Below are 27,751 nucleotides of genomic sequence, written 5' to 3'. Positions count from 1 at the left end.
TATAAAATTCTACAGGACTTGACAGGCTAGATGCAGGGAGGATGCTCCCATTGGCTGGGGAGTCCAGAACCAGGCGTCACAGTCTCAGAATACAGGGTATGCCACTTAGAACCGAGATGAGGTGAAATTTCTTCACTCAGAGGGTGGTGAACCTGTGGAATTCTCTACCGCAGAAGGCAGTGGAGGCCAGGTCACTAAATATATTCAAGAAGGAGATAGATATATTTCTTAATGCCAAAGACATCAAGGGATATGGGGAGAAAGCGGGAACAGGGTATTGAATTAGATGATCAGCCATGATCTTTTTTGAAAGGGCCGAATGGCCTACTCCTGCTCCTATTTTCTATGTTTCTATGTGTCCCCTGGTTCCAGACTCACCAGTCAGGGGAAACATTCTATCCACAAACACTCTGTCATACCCTGAAAGAATTTTGTAATTTTCAATGCGATCACCTCTCTTTCTTCGAAACTCTAGAGCAGGGTTGTCCAATATATGGCTCGCGGGTGAGATCCGGCCCACCAAAGGTTTCCATTCGTCCTGTGGATGTACCCGGCCGTTCCTCATCCTCACCAGGGGTCCGTGACTGGAGATGAGAAAGTTCCCATTGTCTTCTTCTTGTCTTCTTTAAAAAAAAATCACAAGTCAGTTTCACAGCTGACCACTGCTGGGAGCAGGAACATTGGTTTCCCAACTTTGGACAAATTTGGGGTTTTCTGTTGTTTTTTTAAGCAGACGTCAGCTGTGAAACTGACTTGTGATTTCTTTTGAAAAACTGACCAACCATCTGCTGAGCATTCCAGCTCTCTGCAACTCTGAGAGAGAGAGAGAGAAAGGGGACAGAGAGGGGGAGAGAGAGAGAGAGGGAGGGGAAGATAGATAGATAGAGAGAGATAGAGACGGAAAGAGAGAGAAAGGGAGACAGAGGGACAGGGGTCCGACAGAGAGAGAGAGGGGACAGAAAAAGGGGCAGAGAGAAGGGGGGACAGAGAGAGAGAGAGAGAAGGGGGGGCAGAGACAGAGGGGGGCAGACAGAGACAGAGGGGGACAGACAGAGAGAGGGGAACAGAGAGGGGGGCGAACCCAGACGGTAAAGACAACAATGGGGGGGAGCAACACAGATGGAGGGAGCAGAGAGAGAGAGGGGAGACAGGGAGATGGAGAAAGAACATTCAAAATCACTCCTGACAGATGGACATCGATCTGGAATACTCCGCATCGCTACAAGTGTGCGGGCAGACATTGACTACTTGTGCAAGCAAAAAGTGCCAGGTATTTACTAAATCAGTGTCCAACATAGTGCAGAGAAAGTAAATCAATAAATCTTCCTTTTTAAAGCATCTTCACAGAAATGTACATTTGTTGTTGTTTTGATTAATAGTCAGGCAAATTTTTAATGCCTTTATCTTTCCAAAATTATCTCACAGGCTCCTACGTCAGACAAACATTGTAATCTGGCCCCCCCACATGAAGAGATTGGACAACCTCTGCACAGTGGCGCAGTGGTTAGCACCGCAGCCTCACAGCTCCTGGGACCCACGTTCGATTCTGGGTACTGCCTGTGTGGAGTTGCAAGTTCTCCCTGTGACCGTATGGGTTTCTGCCGGGTGCTCCGGTTTCCTCCCACAGCCAAAGACTTGCAGGTGATAGGTAAATTGGCCATTGTAAATTGTCCTTAGTGTAGGTAGGTGGTAGGGAATATGGGATTACTGCAGGGTTAGTATAAATGGGTGGTTGTTGGCCGGCACAGACTCGGTGGGCCAAAGGGCCTGTTTCAGTACTGTATCTCTAAATAAAATAAAAATAAACCTAGTTAAGCCACAGCTGGATACTGTGTAAAGTTCTGATCACCATACTATAGGAAGGATGTGACTGCACTGGCAAGGGTGCAGAGTAGATTCACCAAGATGTTACGAAGAAGGGTCACTGACCCGAAACGTTAACTCTGCTTCTCTTTTCACAGATGCTGCCAGACCTGCTGAGTGGTTCCAGCATTTCTTGTTTTTATTTCAGATTTCCAGCATCCGCAGTATTTTGCTTTTATTCACCAAGATGTTACCTGGGCTGGAGCATTTCAGCTATGAAGAGAGACTGAAAAGTCTGGGGTTGTTTTCCTTAGAGCAGAGAAGGCTGAAGGGAGATATGATTGAGGTATACAAAATTATGATGGGCATTGATAGGTTAGATAGGAAGAAACTTTTTCCCTAAGCAGAGAGGTCAATAACCGGGGGGCATAGATTTAAGGGGCAGGAGCTTTAGAGGGGATTGGCGGAGAACATTTTTTCACCCAGAGGGTGTTTGGAATCTGGAACACACTGCCTGAAGAGGTGGTAGAGGCAGGAACCCTCACAACATTTAAGAAGTATTTAGATGAGCACTTGAAATGTCATTGCACACAAGGCTCCAGGCTAAGTGCAGGAATATGGGATTAGAATAGTTAGGTGCTTGATGGCCAGCACGGACACGATGGGCCGAAGGGCCTGTTTCTGTGCTGTATAACTCTATGACTGTAACCGTGCTCTAGAGAGTACAGGCCCAGTTTCCTCAGTCTCTGCTCAATAGTTGGTGGGATGTTGGAATTGTCCAGGAGAATGTTTCTTTTCAGCTGTGGGTTCAACGTCTCAGCAGAAAGGCTGTCAGGATACTCAGCTCATGACCTTGATCCCGCCACCATTGACCATCCCACTTCACATGGCGGGTCAAGGAACCGCCGCACTCAGCTCTGCCACCTTCCTTCGTGCTGATTGGCTGCCAGGCCTAGGGGCGGGGCGACAAGCTGGGTGCCGCCTTTGCGCTGATTGGCGGCCGGGTATCCAGGGGCGGGGCTGGAGCGCGAGGCTGGGCCGCAGTGACGAGCAGCGCGAGCGGGGAGCAGCAGCGCCGCTCAGAGCCCGGGAAGGGCATCACCGAGAAGCGGAGCGCAGCTCAAACAGCAGCGCGGAGGGAGGCTGCTGACCGCGGTGAGTGTGAGTCGGGCCGGTTCGGTTCGGTTCGGTTCGGTTCGGTTCTCCCCTCCCCTCCTCCTCTCTCCAGCTTTTTCCAAACTAACTTATTGCAACCTAACCTGCTAAAGGAAGCTCCGGGCTGCAGCGCTGATTGACATAATTCCCACCAATAACTTCTGCCCACTGTGACCTGCCAACCAATCAGGATTGGTGAGCGGGTCCCGCCTTGCTGCTATCAGTTGCAGAGTGTCTTGCTCTCTCCTTCCACCATACTCCCACCTCTGACATATGCACACTTTTTTTGCTTCATCTCTCTGATATATATCATCATCATCCAGGGAGCTCTGGATTTATTTATCCTACCTTTCTTTTCGTGGGAATGTATCTTGACTGTACCCAAACTTCTTCATTATTAGCAGTCCCTCGGGAGCAAGGATGACTTTCTCCCACTCCAGGGTTGTGGTCCTTTGGTGACTGAATATTCTAATTCTGGATCCGCACACTCTGCCACAGGTGGTGTTTGGTGAGGCGAGTGAATGGGATGTTCAAAGTTCTGAACGCTCCTGCCGCTGTTCGCACTGGTTTGCTGCCTGGGCATGTTGACGTTGTTCGAACTGGCTGCCACCGTCACGGATGCTTCTTCGCCATTTTGGGTGGTCTCGGGCAAGACATCCCCACGGTGGCGATGCCACATGTTTTCATGGATGCTTTAAGGCCATCCTTGTCGTGTTTTCTCTGCCCTCCTGGTAGCCTCTTGCCATGATGGAGCTCGAAGTAGAAAGCCTGTTTTGGGAGTCTTGTGTCAGGTGTGCGGACGACGTGGCTCACCCAACGTAACTGACTAGCCATGACCAGTGTCTTGATCCTGGGGATGTTGGCCTGAGAGAGGACGCTGATAATGGAACGCCTGTCCTGTCAGTAATCCTTGCCAACGGATCTGACCCAATCCGAGTGCAAACTGTGGTCAACCAAGGCTGTGTCATTGCACCAATGCTTTTTTCCATCTTCTTCGCTGCAATGCCTCCTCCTTCATGGGCCAGAAACATACTGATGTAGAAAATTCTCCTGAACACAGTTCAAAAATTTTTTATCCCTCTGCCCTTTGCACTCTTACTATCCCAGTGTATATTAGGAGAGTTACCAAAGTCTCCCATTATAAGTACTCTATAGTTCTTGGACCTCTTTGTAACTTCCTTGCAAATTTGTTCCTCTGTATCTTTCCCACTAGTTGGTGGCCTATCGAATACACCCAGTAGGTTCATGGTAACTCTATTGTTTCATAACTGTCACCACATAGATTGTCTTGAACCCCTCTAGGGCATCCTCTCTCTCCAGCTTCGTAATGTTCTCCTTGATCAATACTGCTAACCCTTCTTCTGTCTTTCCTTCCCCATCTTCCTGAACACCTTGCATCCAGGAATATTTAGTACCGTCATGCCTTTTTTGAGCCAGGTCTTTGTTATTGCCACAACTTCACACATGGCTATCTGTGACTGCAGCTCACCAACTTTTTATTTATCACTCTCTGTGCATTCATATATATGCACAGTAAACCTAATTTAGACCTTATTTCCTTCCCTCTTACTCTGACCCCATCTAATACCTTACTATTTCCTACTCTAGTGCTATTTGTCTCTCCCAATTCTCTGTGCACCTTGTTTTTCCTCTCTTAATTTACCTCCTGGTTCCCACACCCCTGCTAGTTTAAATCCTCCCGAATAGCACTGCTAAAGCACCCTGCAAGGATATTGGTCCTGGCTCTGTTCATGCGCAACCCATATATCCTAAACAGGTTTCATCTTCCCCAGGATCGGTCTCAATGTCCCAGGAATCTAAAGCCCTCCCTCCTGCACCATCTCTGCAGCAACACGTTCATTTACTTTATCCTCCTATTTCTGTACTCCTGCATGGTACTTGGAGTAATCCAGAGATGGCTACCTTTGAGGTTCTGCTTACTATTTTCTTTCCTAGTTCCCTAAGCTCTGCCTGAAGGACCTCATCCCTCTTTCTACTTATGTCGTTGGTACAGATATGGACCACAACTGCTGGCTATTCACTCTCGCCCCTCAGAGTGCTCGACAGTCACTCAGTAATATCCTTGACCCTGGCACTAAGGAGGTAACATACCAGCCTGGATTCACATCTGCAGCCACAGAAATGCCTATCTGTTCCCCTAACTATACAACTGTACAAGTGAGCCAGCCGTGGTGTCTTGGACTTGGCTTTGGCTGCACTCCCCAAAGGAACCATCACTCTCACCAGTGTTCAAAATTGAATACTGGTTGAAGAGTGCGATACACTCAGGATTCCTGCTTTACCTGCCTGGACCTTCTTGACTGCCTGGCAGACACCCATTTCCTTCTCTGCCTGCATGCCCTTAAGCTGTGGGGTGACCACGAAACTCTCCACCTCACGGATGTGCCATAGTGACGCCAACTACTGCTCAACTCTGAAACCCGGATCTCGAGCTGCTGCAGTTGATGACACTTCCTGAACATGTGGTTGTCCAGGACACGAGAAGTGTTCTGCAGTTCCCACATGGACCAGGATGCGCATTCCACACATCATGGCTGCCCTGCCATGCCTCTACTTACTAAAATAAAGACTCACCAGCTACCCACCTATCAGCTGCTTCTCTTGTGCTGTTCTCACTTTATTTTATAGGGAGCTTAACTGAAATGTTTTACTTAACTATTGCCTAAAAATCTTCAATGTCATAAAATCATGTAATGTTGTAACAGATATTGAGGATGAAAATGCATGGAATGAGTTTTTCCTAATTTTTTTTTCTTGCTTTTGTACAGTGAGTTGATCATGCATTTGGGATTTCTGATCTTTTTTTTACATTAATATGTTTTGCATTGCATTTTGAAGACAAATTGATTGCAGCTCAGTCATTTTGGTTCATATCCAGAGTTTACTCCATTCCTTTCACTTGTGTCAATGATGCTGATGTTTGCATAATAGTTTCAACCTAACCACATTTTTATACTTCAATCCCAACTTGTGTCAAAATGCTCTTAAATTGTCTGCAGATATTTATATGATATACTTTTGCCAGTGTAAATGAGCTATAAGGCAAGCGTTGTTTGCAGCTGTTGGAAATACCAAGTACCTGGTCTTAGTAATGTCAGAATTAGTATGACAGCATTTTGTACCTGGTGACATTTGTAAGTAATCATTCCAGACATACTTTCCTGTGCGTGATTTTTGTTAAATAGCTTAAATTAATTTTTTTCTAAAGTTTGTAAAGTGAGAAGATCATTTGGTAATTCAAGCCCCTGCCCCCACTCCCTGCATCCGTCCAGAATCTTTGTATCATTTATTTTATCATGGGCTTCCCTTTTACATCACCTGTGGAATTCCACTTTAGGAATGATTAAGTTCCTTCCCCAACTTCCTCTGAAATAAAGAAAGTTCAGTGTTATTAAATATCTCTCTAACCCTCCATGCTGTTTCTTGACAATATAAGCCCAGTTCACTTTTAAAGAAGCCAATTGACCCTCAGTCAGCTCCCTCACTTGAAGTCTCTTCCACATATCCACTTACCTAGTGGAGGCAGTGAATGTTGCACTTAACTCATCTGATCCTGTCTTTTGCTGTCCAGACTAACAGTCAAAATTAGTATGACAGCGTTTTGTACCTGGTGACATTTGTCAGTAATCATTCCAGACATACTTTCCTGTGCGTGATTTTTATTAAATAACTTAAATCAATTTTTTCTAAAGTTTGTAAAGTATGTGAGAAGGCCCGATGTTTTGTAGTCTTCCTGGTGCAAAGGTATGGGACAAATGACATAGGCTGGAAAAGATTGTGAAAGGTAAGGGAGAGGTGGTCCATATGGGAGCCAGTGAACTAGGTAAAGAAAGGCTTGCATGATGTTTAGGAGATTAAGAAATGAGTTAAGGAGCAGATGTTGATCTCGGGATTACTTCCCCAGCTACATGTAAGAAAAGGGGAGGATAGGAAGATTAGGGGAATCTATAGTAGTGTGAAGATGAGGGATTCCACTTCAGCATTGACGCTAGTTCTGGGACAGATGGTAACTTTTGCATTGGCGAGCTACATCTTGACAGACGGCATGTTGAAGTGCTGGCAGACTGTGAAATAGGGAAATGACAAGGCATTTAAATTGTGGGTGGAAAGTGGGAGAGAAGAGATAAATAAGTCCATGATCAGCTGATAAAGACAGAGGAAAGGAAGGCCAAGAATAAAGGCCAAGGGTAGCTTAGATTTTTTTTTAAAACGTGAAAAGGAGTAATTTAAAAAAAAATTTAAATGTATATACTACCATATGCAGTGGGTGGGGAAATACACTGGAAGAACTGGAATCAGATATTTTTCAGGAAGATCTAGACTTAGTACCATACACAGGTACTTGGCTGCAAACTGGACAATAATAGAAAATAAAGTTATTGGTTTACAAAATAATTAGAAGGGATAGGAGAGCTAAGCAAGAAACAGATGGCAATATACTTTGGAACACCATGACCGAATCAGAACCACACTGGAAAATTGACCTTAACATTGTCATGATCCTGTTTTCTTTCTCCTCGGGAAATATTGCAGTGTGCCTTTAAGGCTGTAAAAAGATCAGTACTGCTTTAAGTCAGCAAGCTCCAGGAACTATAAGCTGCCAGATCTGCTGAGTATTTCCAGCATTTCTTGTTTGTGCATTCTGGTTACCCTGGCTGAAGCATTTACAACAATCTTCAGCCAGATGTGCCGAGTGGATGATCCATCTTGGCCTCTTCCCGAAGTCCCCAGCATCACAGTTATCAGTCTTCAGCCAATTCGATTCACTCTGCATGATATCAAAAAACGACTGAAGGCACAGGATACTGCAAAGGCTATGGGCCCTGACAATATTCCGGCAATAGTATTGAAGATCTGTGCTCCAGAACATGCCGCGCCCCTAGCCAAGCTGTTCCAGGACAGCTACAACACTGGCATCTACCCGGCAATGCGGAGAATTGCCCAGGTATGTCCTGTACATAAAAAGCAGGACAAGTCCAACCCGGCCAAGTACCGCCCCATCAGTCTACTCTCAATCATCAGTAAAGTGATGGAAGGTGTTGTCGACACTGCTATCAAGCGGCACTTGCTTAGCAAAAACCTGCTCCGTGACGCTCAATTCGGGTTCCACCAGGGCCACTCAGCTCCTGACCTCATTACAACCTTGGTTCAAACATGGACAGATGTGAACTGAAGAGGTGATGTGAGAGTGACTGCCCTTGACATCAAGGCAGCATTTGACCGAGCATGGCATCAAGGAACCCTAGCAAAACTGAAGTCAATGGGAATCGGGGAAAACTCTCCACTGGTTGGAATCATACCTAGCACAAAGGAAGATGGTTACGGGTGTTGGAGGTCAATCATCTCCACTCCAGGCCATCATTGCAGGAGTTCCTCAGGGTAGTGTCCTAGGCCCAACCATCTTCAGCTGCTTCATCAATGACCGTCCTTCAGTCATAAGGTCAGAAGTGGGGATGTTCGCTGATGACAATGGCATGAACAAATGGCAAGTAACATTCGCGCCACATAAGTGCTGGGCAATGACCATCTCCAACAAGAGAGAATCTAACCATCTCCCCTTGACTTTCAATGGCTTTATGATTGCTGAATTCCCCCCACTATCAACATCCTGGGGGTTACCATTGACCAGAAGCTGAACTGGAGTAGCCATATAAATACCGTGGCTACAAGAGCAGGTCAGAGGCTAGGAATCCTCCTGACTCCCCAAAGCCTGTCCACCATCTACAAGGCACAGGTCAGATGTGTAATGGAATACTCTCCACTTGCCTGGATAGGTGCAGCTCCAACAACACTCAAGAAGCTCGACACCATCCAGGACAAAGCGGCCCGCTTCATTGGCACCCCATCTACAAACATTCACTCCCTCCACCACCGACGCACAGTGGCAGCAGTGTGTACCATCTACAAGATGCACAGCAGCGATGCACCAAGGCTTCTTAGACAGCACCTTCCAAACCTGCGACCTCCATCAGCTAGAAGGACAAGGGCAACAAATGCGTGGGAACACCACCTGCAATTTTCCCTGCAAGTCACACACCATTCTGACTTGGAGCTATGTTGCCATTCCTTCACTGTCGCTGGGTCAAAATTCTGGAACTCCCTTGTTCACAGCACAGTGGGTGTCCATACCTCACATAGGGGCGGCACGGTGGTGCAGTGGTTAGCACCGCAGCCTCACAGCTCCAGCGACCCGAGTTCAATTCTGGGTACTGCCTGTGTGGAGTTTGCAGGTTCTCCCTGTGTCTGCGTGGGTTTTCTCCGGGTGCTCCGGTTTCCTCCCACAAGCCAAAAGACTTGCAGGTTGGAGGTAAATTGGCCATTATAAATTGCCACTAGTATAGGTAGCTGGTAGGGAAATATAGGGACAGGTGGGGATGTGGTATTAGTGTAGGATTAGTATAAATGGGTGGTTGATGGTTGGCACAGACTCGGTGGGCCGAAGAGCCTGTTACAGTGCTGTATCTCTAAACTAAACTAAACTATATACTTCAGAGGTTCAAGAAAGCAGCTCACCACCACCTTCTCAAGGGCAATTAGGGATGGGCAATAAATGCTGGCACAGCCAGCAACGCACACATCCTATGAATGAGTTTAAAAAAAAACAACCATACAAATCGAGAAGAGGCAAAATGTTGCTGTTTGACTTTGAAACTGGCTTTGCAGAGACAGTAGACTCAACTGTGTGTTAGCACCTGAAGGGAGAAAGGTGAACTCTTAAACAAATTTAAACTGAAGGAAGAAAAATTAGTTTATTTATTTATCTCTCAAAATTCTGAAGAGTCAAGCCTGATTAATTACTTAAAAAAGAATAGCAAATTGTTGATCTGCTGTGTTCATTGCTGGAAAAAGAAGAATAACACTTCATCTGCTGAACTGGACTGCTGAATTTCCTATTGTTGAAGAACTTGTTTTTCCCCCCTATCAGACAACTGTGAAGGCTTCAAGCAACTGTTTCTACATTGAAGATTCCATTTCGTCAGGAACGTTACTCTGCCAAGACTTGTTTTTTTTTTGGGCAGCTAATTAAATAACAAAAATACTGTTAGTTTGAGTATATGTATGTGAATGTGGGAGTTAGATTTTTAAAAATAAGTTGTAAGGTTTATCTTAGTGTTTAAAATTTTAGTTTTTTTAAAAAATAAACAGATAATTTGTTGATACCTAAAGATACCTGGTTTGGTTCACCTCATTTGGGGGTTACTCGATTGTTTAATTCGGCTGCTGCTTTCTTTGATTTGCAAAGCTTTAAAGATATGTATGATGCGACCTATGGAGCAGCGGGACTGAATTTACAGTGTATTGCCCCCACCGCAATCCGAATCATATATTTTGATTGGAGGCTTTGTCCTAAGCAGTCGTACCATAACATTATATTCATGTCGTGATCCTGTTTTTCTTCTTTCTCCTCGGGAAATATTGCGGTGTGCCTTTAAGGCTGTAAAAAGATCAGTACTGCTTGAAGGCAACAAGCTCCAGTGCCAAAGTGCATTCTGGTTACCCGGCAACAACCATACAAATCCAGAAGAGACGAAATGCAATGTTGCCGTTTGATTTTGAAACTGGCTTTGCAGAGACAGTTGACACAGCTGTGTGTTACCAACTTAAGGGAGATGAGAGCTCTCAGACCATTTAAACTGAAGGAAGAGAAGTTTATTTATTTCTAAAAATTCTAAAAACTTCAAGCCAGATTAGTTCCTTAAAAGAAAATAACCAATTATTGAACTGCTGAATTCCTGCTGCAAAAAAAAGAATTTAATACTTCAATTACTGAACTGTAATTGCTGTGTTCAGCACTGGAAAGAAAACTAGTTTGATGCTTCACATGCTGAACTGAACTACCGAGTTCCTATCGTCTGATTCATCGGACCGTGGAAGACTGCAAGTGAACTTGGACTGTGTTGTATCAGACGACCGTTCATCAGGAAGCGTAATCTGCAAGAATTTATTATTTCTATTTTCTCGGGCAGCTAATTAAACACCAAACTACCGTTAGTTTGGGTATATGTAGGCGAATGCGGGAGTTAGATTCTTGAAGTAACTTATAAGGTCTTTAGATATTGGTTTATCTTAGTGTTTAAGATTGTAATTTTTTTGAATAAACAGTTAATTTGTTGATATCTAAAGATACCTGGTTTGGTTTGCCTCATTCAGGGGTTACTCGATTGTTTACTTCAGTTGCTGCTTTCTTTGATTTGGGAAAGCTGAAAGATATGTATGATGTGACCTGTGGAGCGGCGGGACTGAACTGACAGTGCATTGCTCCCACTGCAATCAGAATCATATTTTGATTGGGGGCTTTGTCCTGAGCGGTCGTAACCTAACAACGTCGACTCTCTGTTTTCTCACCTCTAACCAAGTTTTTAATCCAGTTTGCTATCTTCCCACTAATCCCATGCCCCTAACTTCCTTTAGTAATCTTCATTGTGGTGCCTTGTCAAAGGCTTTACTAAAGTTCATTTATATTGAATCTACTTAATTTCCCGTTCTACCACATCTGTTACCTCCTCAATTCTACGAGGTTTGTCAGTGTGCTCGTCTCTTTTGAAATACGTGCTTGCTAATTTTTAACTATTTTCCCTTAATCTGGATAAATAGTGATTCCATCCTTAATTAAAGACACTACCTTTTTTTCTACTGCACATGTTAATGTGGAAAAAATGTGAGGTTATCCACTTTGGTAGGAGGAATAGAGTATTTCTGAAATGGTAAGAGATTAGAAACTGTAGATGTACAAAGAGACCTGGGTGTCCTCGCCAGTAAGGGACTGAAAGTTAACATGCAGGGGCAGCAAGTAATTAGGAAGGCTAATGATATGTTAGCCTTTATTGCAAGAGGATTTGAGCACAGGAGTAGTAAAGTCTTGCTTCAATTGTATAGAACCTTGGTTAGACTGCACCTGGAGTACTGTGTGCAGTTTTGGTCCCCTTACCTTAGGAAGGATGTTATTGACATAGAGGGAGTGTAACAAAGGTTCACCAGACTGGTTCCCGGGATGACGGGACTGTCCTAAGAAGAGAGATTAGGAAAACTGGGCCTGTGTCCTCTAGAATTTCGAAGAATGAGAGGTGATCTTATTGAAACCTACAAAATACTTAAGGGATAGACAGGGTAGATGCAAGTAAGATGTTTCCCCTGGTTGGGGAGTCTAGAACCAGGGGACACAAGTTCAAAATAAGGGGGGAAGCCACTTAGGACCAAGATGAGGAGAAATTTCTTTACTCAGAGGGTTGTAAATCTTTGGAATTCTCTAACTCAGAGGGTTGTGGAAGTTCAGTCATTGAGTATGTTTAAAGCAAAGATTGACAGATTTCGAAATACCAATGAGATAAATGGATATGGGGATAGTGTGGGAAAAAGCATTGAAGTGATCAGGCATGATCATATTGAATGGCGGGGCAGGCTTGCTGGGCTGAATGGCCTACTCTTGCTCCTATGTTCCTGTGTTCCTAACTGGCCTGACTGGTTGGTTTCCAAGATCAGGCCTTTTCAGAATAAAAGGCTAATTACCTGGTTAGCTCTATTTATATTTTTAAAAATTGATTCTGTATTGGCCACTCTCCAGTTCTCCAGCAAGCATCCATATTCAATAGAGCCCTGAAATCTAATTCCAAGTGCCTCTGCAATTTCCTTCCTCATGATCCTAAATGTGTCCTGTTGGGCCTTTCATTTTATCTGTCATTGTGGACATCTCTATAAGATTTGCAAAGTATCTGGCCTAAAATGCTACCATTACTTGGCCGGCACAGACACAATGGGCCGAAGGACCTGTTTCTGTGCTGTATAACTCTATGACTCTACGTACCAAAGCTCTGATTATAGCTATCATTTTCTCTGAAATGCCTCTATCTGTACTATGATTGGTGCATTGTTGGTAATTAATTCAGGGGTTGCTCTGCTCTGTTTCTCCCCACTCAGTTCCTTCTTCATTTGTACTCATCATGAAACTGTGTTTGCTCCTTTACTGATCATTGCACTTTACAACCCATCAATTAATTTCCTTTCGATTACGTGGTATTGATACATAAAACCTCAGTCCTTTCTCATTGTGGTACATTAATCACTGCGTCATTATCTTGCTTATGCCCTTTGGAACAGCAAAATTCTTATTTGTTTCAAGTCATTGGTCATAGATTCTTTGTCACTGTCAATAGTTTCTGTCATATTATTGATGTTTCCCTTCTTCATCTATTGACATTTTTGACCTCAATCTGCCTGATTTTCGATTGGAATTCCTACTTTTCCTCCATTGCTAAAGCTGGCTTCAAGAAGTTTGATTTAACATTTTAGTTCTCTGATGCCTGTTTGGGACTTCAGTACTCTTTCCATATGTCAGTTTCTGTCCTTGTGCTTCTGGACAGAATTCAAGAAAAACATCAATTCTTCTGATGATGAATCGCTGTCATGCCTTCAGTCTCCAGTATCTGCTGCAAACTGTGTTGTGTTTCTGCGAGTGAAACTCTTCACCGACGAAGGCGCAAAACGGCCAATAGTGAATCAGCTGTCCACTCAATGTACCTAACTTCAATGGGAAAGAAAATCAGACAAGGTGTAAAATAAGTTTCCATGGAAAACGGGTTCCCAAATTTCTATCACCTGTTTCCGCTATTGTCTGAGACCAGTTTCAGTCCCTCTGTGTTTAATGCAATTATGGTTCATACTATTCTCTTTGAGTTTCCTTGGCGCAGTGGTTAGCACCGCAGCCTCACAGCTCCAGGGACCCGGGTTCAATTCTGGGTACTGCCTGTGTGGAGTTTGCAAGTTCTCCCTGTGTCTGCGTGGGTTTCCTCCGGGTGCTCCGGTTTCCTCCCACATGACAAAGACTTGCAGATTGATAGGTAAATTGGCCATTAGCAATTGCCCCTAGTATAGGTAGGTGGTAGGGGAATATAGGGACAGGTGGGGATGTGGTAGGAATATGGAATTAGTGTAGGATTAGTATAAATGGGTGGTTGATGGTCGGCACAGACTCGGTGGGCCGAAGGGCCTGTTTCAGTGCTGTATCTCTAAACTAAACTAAACTAAACTAAACTAAATATGGTATTGTACATACACTTCCTTCTCCCTATACCCTCATTGTGCAATGAGTCTTTAGCTGACCACAGTCTCCTACTGTGTTCTTCCTTCCTCAGGACCTCAAACCATGCTCTGTGAAGTATTAAGATCTAAATTTCCTCTTCCCCTTTTATCCCAGTTGTGCATCTGTGTACAGAAAGGTTATATTGATCAAGCCATTAAAATTAAAGTTTTGTGCTGATATTGAGTGTTTTGAAAATGAAGCTGAACTTTATAAAATTAGTTCCTCTTGCACATGTTTTTAACTTTATGGAACTAATTTACTATTTGTGTTGAAAACTGGTGACCAATGCTTTTTTCAAAATATTTTATTTCTTCCATTACGTTACAGTGACGAATAATCACAATATACACACCAATTTATAGGTCATCTCCAGATATTTGCATGCTGTGCAGGTATACATTGTATTGAAGCATGTAAATGATTGCACATCTTGTACTGCACTGTAGATTTTTATTCTGCCTATAACAGTGCCAAGTTTTACATTTGGCAGTTTGTTTGATTGAACCAGTTTTTAGCATAAATTAAGTTAGTTACACATTATTTCCTTTGTTCGGATTTGTGTCACTCTGCCCCTGACTTGGAGATGAGGCAGAAAAACAATCTTTGACGTTTTCAAAGTTCATTAATTCAGCAACACCATTGTCTTATGAAAATGCAGCAAACCATTTAGTACAGCTGAGTTGGGAAAAGCCCAGCAACAGATGGCAGTGGGATGCAAGTTTCATGGAGCAGTATTTCATCAAATTGTACAGCACAGAAGGCCATTCGTCCCATCATGCTTGCGCCTGCTCAGTAAAAGAGCAATCTGATTACTCCCATTCCACTATCCTTTTTCCATCCTCCTGCAAAATTCCCCTTCAAGTCTTTATCCAATTCCCTTTTGACAGTTATTCTTGGATCTGCTTCCACTGCCCTTTCACACAGAGCTTTTCTGATTGCTGCATTAAAAAGATTTTGTCATTTTGCCTCTGATCCTTTTGCTAGTTAGCATAAATTGGTGTCCTCTGGTTACGCACCTCCTACCAGTGGAAACAGTTTCTCATTGTTTATTCTGTCAAAACTCTTCATAATTTTTGAACATCTCTATTAAATCCCCCCTTAACCTTCTGTAGTGGGAACTGAATATTCAAGGGTATTTGATATTTTGAAAGGATAGGTAGAAAAGTAAAGGAGGTGGGATAGCTCTGTTAATAAAGGATGAGATCAGTACAGTAGTGAAAAACGATGGCCCGGAAGATCAAGCTGTAGAATCAGTTTGGGTGGAGATAAGAAATAGCAAAGGAAAGAAGTCACTGGTGGAGTGGTAGATAGGCCACCTAACAGCAGCCACACTGTAGGATAGAGTATAAATCAAGAAATAATGGGGTATTGTAAGAAAGGTACTGCAATAATCATGGGCAATTTTAATCTTCATATAGATTGGACAAATCAAATTGGCAAAGGTAGCCTTGAGGATGAATTCATAGAGTGTATTTGGGACAGTTTCTTAGAACAATACATTCTGGAACCAACCAGTTAACAGGCTGTTTTAGACCTGGTAATGAGTAATGAGACAGGATCAATTAATGATCTCATAATAAAGGATCATCTGGGCAAGAGTGATCATAACATGATAGAATTTCACAATCAATTTGAGGATGGGAAACATGGGTCTGAAATGCGTGTCTTAAAGGCAATTACAAAGGTACAAAGACAGAGTTGACTACAGTGGACTAGGAAAATAGGTTAAAGAGTAACAACGTAGATAAGCAGTGGCGACATTTAAGGAGTTATTCCATAACACTCGACAAAGATATAAACCATTGAGGGCCAGTTGAGGGCCTGGGATTAATTATCAGTGCCAGTTGAGGGCCTGGAATTAATTATCAGTGCTGTTTCAGGGCCTGGGATTAATTATCAGCGCCAGTTGAGGGCCTGGGATTAATTATCAGTGCCAGTTGAGGGCCTGGGATTAATTATCAGTGCTGTTTCAGGGCCTGGGATTAATTATCAGTGCCAGTTGAGGGCCTGGAATTAATTATCAGTGCTGTTTCAGGGCCTGGGATTAATTATCAGCGCCAGTTGAGGGCCTGGGATTAATTATCAGTGCTGTTTCAGGGCCTGGGATTAATTATCAGTGCCAGTTGAGGGCCTGGGATTAATTATCAGTGCTGTTTCAGGGCCTGGGATTAATTATCAGCGCCAGTTGAGGGCCTGGGATTAATTATCAGTGCCAGTTGAGGGCCTGGGATTAATTATCAGTGCTGTTTCAGGGCCTGGGATTAATTATCAGTGCCAGTTGAGGGCCTGGGATTAATTATCAGTGCTGTTTCAGGGCCTGGGATTAATTATCAGCGCCAGTTGAGGGCCTGGGATTAATTATCAGTGCTGTTTCAGGGCCTGGGATTAATTATCAGCGCCAGTTGAGGGCCTGGGATTAATTATCAGTGCCAGTTGAGGGCCTGGGATTAATTATCAGTGCTGTTTCAGGGCCTGGGATTAATTATCAGCGCCAGTTGAGGGCCTGGGATTAATTATCAGCGCCAGTTGAGGGCCTGGGATTAATTATCAGCGCTAGTTGAGGGCCTGGGATTAATTATCAGCGCTAGTTGAGGGCCTGGGATTAATTATCAGCGACAGTTGAGGGCCTGGGATTAATTATCAGTGCCAGTTGAGGGCCTGGGATTAATTATCAGTGCCAGTTGAGGGCCTGGGATTAATTATCAGTACCAGTTGAGGGCCTGGGATTAATTATCAGCGCCAGTTGAGGGCCTGGGATTAATTATCAGCGCCAGTTGAGGGCCTGGAATTCATTATCAGTGCTGTTTCAAAGAAAGAACAAAGAAAATTACAGCACAAGAACAGGTCCTTCGGCCCTCCAAGCCTGCGCCGATCCAGATCCTCTATCTAAACATGTCGCCTATTTTCTAAGGGTCTGTATCTCTTTGCTTCCTGCCCATTCATGTATCTGTCTAGATACATCTTAAAAGACGCTATCGTGCCTGCGTCTACCACCTCCGCTGGCAACGCGTTCCAGGCACCCACCACCCTCTGCGTAAAGAACTTTCCACGCATATCCCCCCTAAACTTTTCCCCTTTCACTTTGAATTCGTGACCCCTAGTAACTGAATCCCCCACTCTGGGAAAAAGCTTCTTGCTATCCAGCCTGTCTATACCTCTCATGATTTTGTACACTTCAATCAGGTCCCCCCTCAACCTCCATCTTTCTAATGAAAATAATCCTAATCTACTCAACCTCTCTTCATAGCTAGCGCCCTCCATACCAGGCAACATCCTGGTGAACCTCCTCTGCACCCTCTCCAAAGCATCGACATCCTTTTGGTAATGTGGCGACCAGAACTGCACGCAGTATTCCAAATGTGGCCGAACCAAAGTCTTATACAACTGTAACATGACCTGCCAACCCCGTCCGATGAAGGAAAGCATGCCGTATGCCTACTTGACCACTCTATTGACCTGCGTTGCCACCTTCAGGGAACAATGGACCTGAACACCCAAATCTCTCTGTACATCAATTTTCCCCAGGACTTTTCCATTTACTGTACAGTTCACTCTTGAATTGGATCTTCCAAAATGCATCACCTCGCATTTGCCCTGATTGAACTCCATCTGCCATTTCTCTGCCCAGCTCTCCAATCTATCTATATTCTGCTGTATTGTCTGACAGTCCCCTTCACTATCTGCTACTCCACCAATCTTAGTGTCGTCTGCAAACTTGCTAATCAGACCACCTATACTTTCCTCAAAATCATTTATGTATATCACAAACAACAGTGGTCCCAGCACGGATCCCTGTGGAACACCACTGGTCACACATCTCCATTTTGAGAAACTCCCTTCCACTGCTACTCTCTGTCTCCTGTTGCCCAGCCAGTTCTTTATCCATCTAGCTAGTACACCTTGGACCCCAAGCGACTTCACTTTCTCCATCAGCCGACCATGGGGAACTTTATCAAACGCCTTACTGAAGTCCATGTATATGACATCGACAGCCCTTCCCTCATCAATCAACTTTGTCACTTCCTCAAAGAATTCTATTAAGTTGGTAAGATATGACCTTCCCTGCACAAAACCATGTTGCCTATCACTGATGAGCCCATTTTCTTCCAAATGGGAATAGATCCTATCCCTCAGTATCTTCTCCAGCAGCTTCCCTACCACTGACGTCAGGCTCACCGGTCTATAATTACCTGGATTATCCCTGCTACCCTTCTTAAACAAGGGGACAACATTAGCAATTCTCCAGTCCTCCGGGACCTCACCCGTGTTTAAGGATGCTGCAAAGATATCTGTTAAGGCCCCAGCTATTTCCTCTCTCGCTTCCCACAGTAACCTGGGATAGATCCCATCCGGACCTGAGGACTTGTCCACCTTAATGCCTTTTAGAATACCCAACACTTCCTCCCTCCTTATGCCGACTTGACCTAGAGTAATCAAACATCTGTCCCTAACCTCAACATCCTTCATGTCCCTCTCCTCGGTGAATACCGATGCAAAGTACTCGTTTAGAATCTCACCCATTTTCTCTGACTCCATGCATAACTTTCCTCCTTTGTCCTTGAGTGGGCCAGTCCTTTCTCTAGTTACCCTCTTGCTCCTTATATATGAATAAAAGGCTTTGGGATTTTCCTTAACCCTGTTTGCTAAAGATATTTCATGACCCCTTTTAGCCCTCTTAATTCCTCGTTTCAGATTGGTCCTACATTCCCGATATTCTTTCAAAGCTTCGTCTTTCTTCAGCCTCCTAGACCTTATGTATGCTTCCTTTTTCCTCTTAGTTAGTCTCACAATTTCACCTGTCATCCATGGTTCCCTAATTTGCCATTTCTATCCCTCATTTTCACAGGAACATGTCTCTCCTGCACGCTAATCAACCTCTCTTTAAAAGCCTCCCACATATCAAATGTGGATTTACCTTCAAACAGCTGCTCCCAATCTACATTTCCCAGCTCCTGCCGAATTTTGGTATAGTTGGCCTTCCCCCAAGTTAGCACTCTTCCTTTAGGACCACTCTCGTCTTTGTCCATGAGTATTCTAAAACTTACTGAATTGTGATCACTATTCCCAAAGTAGTCCCCTACTGAAACTTCAACCACCTGGCCGGGCTCATTCCCCAACACCAGGTCCAGTATGGCCCCTTCCCGAGTTGGACTATTTACATACTGCTCTAGAAAATCCTCCTGGATGCTCCTTACAAATTCTGCTCCATCTAGGCCACTAACACGAAGTGAATCCCAGTCAATGTTGGGAAAATTAAAATCTCCTATCACCACCACCCTGTTGCTCCTACATCTTCCCATAATCTGTTTACATATTTGTACCTCTATCTCACGCTCGCTGTTGGGAGGCCTGTCTTACAGCCCCAACATTGTTACCGCACCCTTCCTATTTCTGAGTTCTGCCCATATTGCCTCACTGCTCGAGTTCTCCATAGTGCCCTCCTTCAGCACAGCTGTGATATCCTCTTTGACCAGTAATGCAACTCCTCCACCCCTTTTACCTCCCTCTCTAACCCGCCTGAAGCATCGATATCCTGGGATATTTAGTTGCCAATCAGTAATAGCAATAACATCATACTCCCAGGTACTAATCCAAGCCCTAAGTCCATCTGCCTTACCTACTACACTTCTTGCATTAAAACAAATGCACCTCAGACCACCAGTCCCTTTATATTCATCATCTGCTCCCTGTCTACTCTTTCCCTTAGTCACGCTGACTTCATTATCTAGTTCCTTACAGGCTTTTGTTACTACCTCCTTACTGTCCACTGACCTCATTTGGTTCCCATCCCCCTGCCACATTATTTTAAACCCTCCCCAACAGCGTTAGCAAAAGAACCCCCAAGGACATTGGTTCCAGTCCGGCCCAGGTGTAGACCGTCCAATTTGTAATAGTCCCACCTCCCCCAGAACCGGTCCCAATGTCCCAAAAATCTGAACCCCTCCTTCCTGCACCATCTCTCAAGCCACGCATTCATCCTGACTATTCTTTCATTTCTACTCTAACTATCACGTGGCACTGGTAGCAATCCTGAGATTACTACCTCAGGTCCTACTTTTTAACTTGGCTCCTAACTCCCTAAATTCTGCTTGTCGGACCTCATCCCGTTTTTTTACCTATATCATTGGTGCCTATGTGCACAACGACAACTGGCTGTTCACCCTCCCCTTTCAGAATGTTCTGCAGCCCATCTGAGACATCCCTGACCCGTGCATCTGGGAGGCAACATACCATTCGGGAGTCTCGTTTTCGACCACAGAACCGCCTATCTACTCCCCTTCCAATCGAATCCCCGATGACTATAGCCCTTCCACTGTTTTTCCCGCTCTTCTGAACAGCAGAGCCAGCCACGGTGCCATGAACCTGGCTGCTGCTGCCTTCCCCTGGTGAGCCATCTCCCTCAACAGTATCCAAAACGGTATACCTGTTTTGGAGGGAGATGACCGCAGGGGACACCTGCGCTGCCTTCCTGCTCTTTCTCTGCCTTTTGGTCACCCATTCCCTTTCTCCCTCAGCAATCCTAATCTGCGGTGTGACCAATTCGCTAAACGTGCTATCCACGACCTCCTCAGCATCGCGCATGCTCCAAATTGAGTCCATCCACAGCTCCAGAGCCGTCATGCGGTCTAACAAGAGCTGCAGCTGGACACACTTCCTGCACGTGAAGGAGTCAGGGACATCAGCCGTGTCCCTGAGCTCCCACATTGAGCAAGAGGAGCATGATACGGGTCTGAGATCTCCTGCCATTTTTAATCCTGAGCTTAACTTAGTCTTAACTTAGATAAGTGAAAAAGGAATGAAAAGTTTTTGCCAATCACACGAAAAAAAAATAAATAGAAAAAGCCTTACCTTATCTGCACACCACCGAGTCCTTTTTTTTTGGTTAGAGGAGGAGGGCGGGTGGGAGACACTACAGGTGTAGTGTCTCGGGTTCAGCCGCTGCCCAAATATATAGGACTTACTTACCCAGCTGCCACCTCGCTCTCCCTGTTGCCGCTGCAAAAAGGTTTCAGGGCCTGGGATTAATTATCAGCGCCAGTTGAGGGCCTGGGGTTAATTATCAGCGCCAGTTGAGGGCCTGGGGTTAATTATCAGCGCCAGTTGAGGGCCTGGGATTAATTATCAGCGCCAGTTGAAGGCCTGGGATTAATTATCAGCGCCAGTTGAGGGCCTGGGGTTAATTAGCAGCGCCAGTTGAAGGCCTGGGATTAATTATCAGCGCCAGTTGAGGGCCTGGGGTTAATTATCAGCGCCAGTTGAGGGCCTGGGATTAATTATCAGCGCCAGTTGAGGGCCTGGGGTTAATTATCAGCGCCAGTTGAGGGTCTGGGATTAATTATCAGCGCCAGTTGAAGGCCTGGGTTTAATTATCAGCGCCGTTTCAGGGCGCTTGAGGCGGCGATCGAAGAGGGGAGCGTTGTACTGTTGGAGGGATGGCGGTAGCGATCAGAGCCATTGAAGGGTGAAGCAACACTCAGACCTCATTACATGGTGATGCTAGAGTGCGCATGTGCGGATTCATACTGGAAAGTCAGCAAATGTTCAGACGCACTGATGACGTCAGCGATTACTCTGCACATGCTTTGAGTTGTCAGGAGACAATCCGTTAATTGAATTTAAATTCCATCAGCTGCCACAGTGGAAATTGAACCTGTGTCCCCAAGACAATCACCTAGGCCTTTGGATAACTAACTCAGTGCCATTACCGCTACACCACAGCCTCTCCTAGGTTTGATTATCAGCACCATATCAGGGCCTGGGTTTAGTTATCAGCTGCTTTCCTCTCCGGGGTCCAGTCAGGTGAGGAGCGAACACACACGCACGCACACACATGCACATACGTAACCCCACACACATACTCTCACTCTCTGTCTCTCACTCTGGGTGCAGTCAGGTGAGGAGTACACACACTGTCTCTGTCTCTCTCTCTGAGTACGGTCAGGTGAGGACACACACTGTCTCTGTCCCTCTCTCTGTCTGTCTCTGTCTCTGTCTCTCTCTCTCTCTGGGTACGGTCAGGTGAGGAGCACACACAAACGCACACACTCTCTGTCTGTCTCTGTGTGTGTGTCTCTCTCTGGGTACGGTCAGGTGAGGAGCACACACACACACTGTCTCTGTCTCTCTGTCTGTCTCTGTCTCTCTCTCTCTCGGTGCGGTCAGGTGAGGAGCACACACACACACTGTCTCTGTCTCTCTGTCTGTCTCTGTCTCTCTCTCTCTCGGTGCGGTCAGGTGAGGAGCACACACACACACTGTCTCTGTCTCTCTCTCTCTCTCTGGGTACGGTCAGGTGAGGAGCACACACACACACTGTCTCTGTCTCTCTGTCTGTCTCTCTCTCTCTCTCTCTGGGTACGGTCAGGTGAGGAGCACACGCACACACTGTCTCTGTCTCTGTCTCTGTCTCTCTCTCTCTCGGTGCGGTCAGGTGAGGAGCACACACACACACTGTCTCTGTCTCTCTCTCTCTCTCTGGGTACGGTCAGGTGAGGAGCACACACACACACTGTCTCTGTCTCTGTCTCTCTCTCTCTCTCTCTGGGTACGGTCAGGTGAGGAGCACACGCACACACTGTCTCTGTCTCTGTCTCTCTCTCTCTCTCTCTGGGTGCGGTCAGGTGAGGATCACACACATACATACGCACACACTCTCTCACTCTCACTCCCTCTTTCTGGGTAGGGTTAGGCGAGGTGTCCTGTTCCCAACCTCCGACATCGCCACAGCGTCTCCTTATCCTCCCAACATGTGGGGTTTAGAGTGAAGCCGTGCACACGCTGTCCCCATCCCTAATACATTTGGAAACACATACCCCAAGTGGTATTTTTTCCATGAATTGTGGAACTGCGGGTGCCCTCCTCGGCAGGGTTGGGGGTGTTGATGCTGGAGAACAAAAACAGTGAAAGGTAAGGGAGCCCAACAACAAAGTTACCCTGGCTGGAGAGATTGGGGGTGCATGGACGGAGGCAAATGTCATGAAGGATAGCGGAGACAGCATAGGGGGATAGGAATGGCATAGGAAGGAGGGGTGGGACAGGGGATGGGATGAGGTTGATATGAGAAGGATGAAATGAACGGGTAGGGTACAGAAGGACATGTGGAATAGGGGTATGAGTCGGCCATTTGACCCTCGAACCTGCTGTGCCATTAAATAACTTCATGGCTGATCTGATCATGGCCTCAATTCTACGGTACTGCGTGGGAAAGATAGCATGGAAAGAATGGAATGACATGGGATGAGGATTTAATGAATTACTGTTGCAATAAAGATGATAATTTCATCGCAAACGTTTTGTGAGTCTTGGAATGGGTGAATGAGGTGATGGAATTGGTTAAGTGTAGTAATTTGATGACAAATGCTTTGTGGGTCTCTGCTAGTATTCAGATAATATGAGGATCCAATTAGAATTGAGCACACATAGAATACTGAGTTCAGCTTTAGTCAGCATGCTATAGAAAATCTAACGTTAGTAAGGTCATGACAAAGAGAACCCATGTGTGTAAATGAGTTATGGAGAAGGAAGAAAAAGGTTTCAGCTTTACCATCTGGAGAATGAAGTTAAGGAAGGGGAACATCATTGATGATCGTAAATGAAGTAAGGTAAACCCAGATTATTCGTTCAAAGTAGCACCAGAAAATATCAATGAAAAAGAGATGCAAGTAAATTGAGAATGTCTATCAGGAAAAGCATTATTACTCAATGATCAATGAATAATTTTCCAGGCAGAAACATTAAATTATTTAAAATACAACGATGTGGATGGCATGATGGGAGAGTTAATACAGTAGAGGAAAGGGGTTCGAAGGCCCTCCTTGACTTCTTCAGGGGCTGTAATGCCCTAAAGTCTATCCTTGAATTTGAAAACATGGTTGTATTTATACAGGATCCAATCATCTCAAAGTGCCTCACACATTGTTATGTGGACAATGCAATGGTCATTCTGCATAAGTAGTGGTCCTCAAAAAGCAGTGACAAGTGACCAGTTTGTGTTCTTGGTGGTCGAGGCAGCAGTATTGGCCAGAGCGCCCTGTTCTATTTCTGTGCCATGTGATCTTTATCAGGTGGAATTGCTGTTGAATACCTTATTTGTAGGAATGTACTTCTGATAATGTAGCACTTTGTCAGCATTGCGCTCGGGCATCAGCCTGGGTGAAAACAGCCTCGTGTAATTTATGATTTTCCTAGTTATGACTTAGCTGGCTGAGTAATTATGGAAATAACCTACCATAGTCTTCAGTTCAGTGTCTTTTTCAGGATGGGAAAAGCTTGGGTAGGAATGCAAAGGACAAAATGTATGTCTAGCTAGGAATTCCCAAACAGAAATAACTGAGTTTGCTATTTTTAAAAATGCCTTTGCCTGTGGCTCATTGTATGGGTTTGAAGAGTTCTGTGTTTGAGTCTGCTCTGATGAAGATGAATTAGTTATTCTCTTCTAGTTTTTGCTGCATGGTTTCAGGTAGTGCACTCTCTCTCTCAGTGTAAAGGATCCAATCAATGGAGTACTGAAGCAGAACCAGGAACTTACAGTGCCAAGGAATTCCTTCCCGCCATCCCTTTCTGATAAGGGTCAGTTGGGAAACCCTGAAGTGTGCAGTATTGTATGAGCTTCTCTCAAAATCTGTTCTGCCAATGTTGGATTTTATTGCTTCATTATAATTTTAATGCTGTTTCAGGCTTTTTTAAATTAATGGTGCGGCACAGCATTTTAATAAAAAGAAATCTTATACAGAATGTTGAACTTTGTAATGTGTGATTGTATGTGTTTGTTGAGACTTTGGTTTCAGCACTGTTGGATGTTTTGCTATCTGATCGAGTGTGCAGTGTAGATTGGGACTGAGATGTACAGTTCAGTTGTGGAATGTACAGTAGCTCCAGACTACACATTCACCAAATTTCTTCAAACTATGTGATGTTTGCCGCATATTCCAAAAGATAATCTTGCCATTTCAGTTTACATTTCTGATAAGAAAATTAGTGGCTTTATTCACTAAATATTCTTACTTTGTTATCATAATTGTGTTTTATAATTTGAGAGATTAGGAGCTGTGGAAGAGGAGAGAGATTTTGTGGTCCAGGTACACTAGTCACTAAAAACTAGTGCACAAGTACACAAAACAATCAAAAAGTGGGGAGTGGAATGTTGGCCTTTATCTGAAGAGGGCTGGAATACAAAGGGAGGAAAGCGATGATTCAGTTGTGCAGGACATTGCTCACACCCCATCTGGAGCATTATTCTCGGTTTTAGGCACTGCACCTTGAGATATATATTTGCCTTGGAGGAGTTACAGTGCAATTTCACCAGAATGATACCAAAGCTTGAACGGTTACATTGTGAGGACAACTTGCATAAAGTTTGCTTGTATTCTATTGAGTTTCGACAGTGACTCAACACTTTATAAAGCCTAGAGGAGTATAGAAAGTGCAGTGATGAAGTAAAAAAGGAAATTAGAAAAGCAAAGAGGATATGAAAAATTATTGGCAGGTAAAATCAAGGAAAACCCAAAGATGTTTTATCAGTACATTAAGAGCAAAAGGATAACTCAGGAAAGGGTAGGGCCTATCAGATGTACAAGGGAACTTGTGCTTAGATGCAGAAGATGTGGGCAAGGATCTTAATGAGTTTTTTTGTCTCTGATCTTATTGGTGGGACAGGCTTGAGGAGCTGAATGGCCAACTTCTGTTCCAATATTCTTAAAAATGAGTATTTTTCTGCTTTTGGCTGATTAATGGCTTATTCAGTGATAATTGAATTTGTTTTATGTGGGATAGAATCATAGAAATTTCCAGCACAAAAAGGCTATTTGGCCCATCACGTCCGCACTTGGTGACAAGGAGCCATCCAACTTAATCTCGCTTTCTGGCTTTTGGTCTGTAGCCTTGCAGGTTACAGCACTTCAAGGGTTTCTGCCTCTCCTACCCTCCCAGGCAGTGAGTTCCAGATCTCCACCACCCTCTGGGTGCAAACATTTCTTCTCGAATTCCCTGTAAACCTCCTACCACTTGCCCTAAATCTGTGCTGCTTGGTTATGGACCCCTCAGCCAAGGCGAATGGGGCCTTACTCTATCTTGACTCCTCATAATTTTATACACTTCAATTAGGTCTCCCCTCAGCTTCCTCTGTTCCAAAGAAAACAATCCTAGCCTATCCAGTCTTTCCTCATAATTAAAATTCTACAGTCCAAGCAACATCCTCATTTTTCTCCTCTGTACCTTCTCTAGTGCACTCACATCTTTCCTATAGTGTGGTGACTAGAACTGAATTCAGTAGTCCAGCGGTGGCCTAACCAGTGTTTTATACATTTCCAATATAACCTTCCAACTCTTCAATTCTATGCCTCGGCTAATACAGTACCCCATATGCCTTCTTGACCACCTAAATCTACCTGTCCAGCCACCTTTAGGGATATGTGGACATGCACTCCAAGGTCCCTTTGTTCCTCTACACTTCTTAGTATCCAAACATTTATTGTGTATTCCCTTGCCACGTTAGTCTGTTTTTCAGGAAATCATTTCTATCTATCCCTGTCTGTTCTTAATAGCTTGAAACCTTTGATCAAATCACCCCTTAACCTTCTAAATTCAATGGAATACAACCCTAATTTGCTTATTCTCTCCTCCGAATGTAACCCCTGGAGGCCAGTTGTCATTCTGGTAAATCTATGTTGCACTCCCTCCCAGGCCAATATATATTCCTAAACCGTAGTGCTGAGAACTGCTTCGAGTAATTCCAGGTGTGGTCTAACCAGAACTTTGTACAGTTGAAGCATGATTTCTACTTCCTTCTATTCTAATCCTCTAGACATGAAGACCAGCGTTCATTAAACCTTTTGAATATTTTCTGTACCTCTTCATGGTATTTTAATGTCCTATGTACCGGGATTCCCAAGTCTCTTTGGACCTTTATTGTTTCTAGCTTTTCACTATTTAGAAAGTACCCTGTTCTACACTTATTAGGTCCAAAGTAGAGATGAGAAATCAAAAAGACAAGAAGTCACTTGTGGGAGTGGTATACAGGCCACCTAACATCAACCACACTATGACGGGTATAAAGGAAGAAATAATGACAGCTTGTCAGATAGGTCCAGCGATAATTATAGGGGATTTTAACCTACATATAGACTGGAAAAATCAGATGGGCAGAGGTAGCCTAGATGAAGAGTACATAAAATGTTTTTGGGATAATTTCTTGGAACAATATGTTCTGGAGCCAACCAGAGAGCAGGCTATACTAGACCTGGTATTGTGCAACGAGATAGGATTAATAAATGACCTCATAGTTAAGGTGCCCCTAGGTAGCAGCGATCATAATATGATTTAATTTTACATTCAGGTTGAGGGAGAGAAGAGGGCGTCCAAGACTAGTGTATTAAACTTAAATAAGGGAAATTAGGAGGGCATTAAAGCAGAGCTAGCTAAGGTGAACTGGCAAATCCGGTTAAGGAATAGGTCAATTTAGATGCAGTGTCAGACATTTAAAGGGATATTTCAGAACACACAGAATAGATACATTTCAACAAGAAAGAAAATTCCAAGGGTGGGACCCGCCGTCCGTGGTTAACTAAAACAGTTAAAGATAGTATCAAACTTAAAAGAAAATTGCACAAAGATGGGAGGCAGGTCAGAAGATTAGACAGAAGATAAAAAAACAGCAAAGAATGACTAAAGATAGATAAGAAAGCTAAAATTAGAATA

At 44.3% G+C, this 27,751-nt stretch overlaps 1 protein-coding gene across 3 annotated transcripts in view; it reads left to right on the top strand.

Annotated features, from left to right (window-relative positions):
• The first annotated feature begins 2,826 nt into the window (after nucleotides 1-2,826).
• LOC137379296 (coiled-coil domain-containing protein 102A-like) overlaps nucleotides 2,827-27,751 on the top strand; it is a 647,611-nt gene continuing 622,686 nt past the window's right edge. For all 3 annotated transcript variants that reach the window (XM_068050031.1, XM_068050033.1, XM_068050034.1), the window contains exon 1: nucleotides 2,827-2,958. The gene's annotated coding sequence lies outside the window, so the exon portion shown is untranslated. The remainder of the gene's footprint in view (nucleotides 2,959-27,751) is intronic.

Source organism: Heterodontus francisci, chromosome 17, assembly GCF_036365525.1.
Source record: "Heterodontus francisci isolate sHetFra1 chromosome 17, sHetFra1.hap1, whole genome shotgun sequence".
Lineage (NCBI taxonomy): Eukaryota > Metazoa > Chordata > Chondrichthyes > Heterodontiformes > Heterodontidae > Heterodontus > Heterodontus francisci.
The sequence above is the reverse complement of the archived record's forward strand: the minus strand, read 5'-3'. Positions and strand labels throughout refer to the sequence as shown.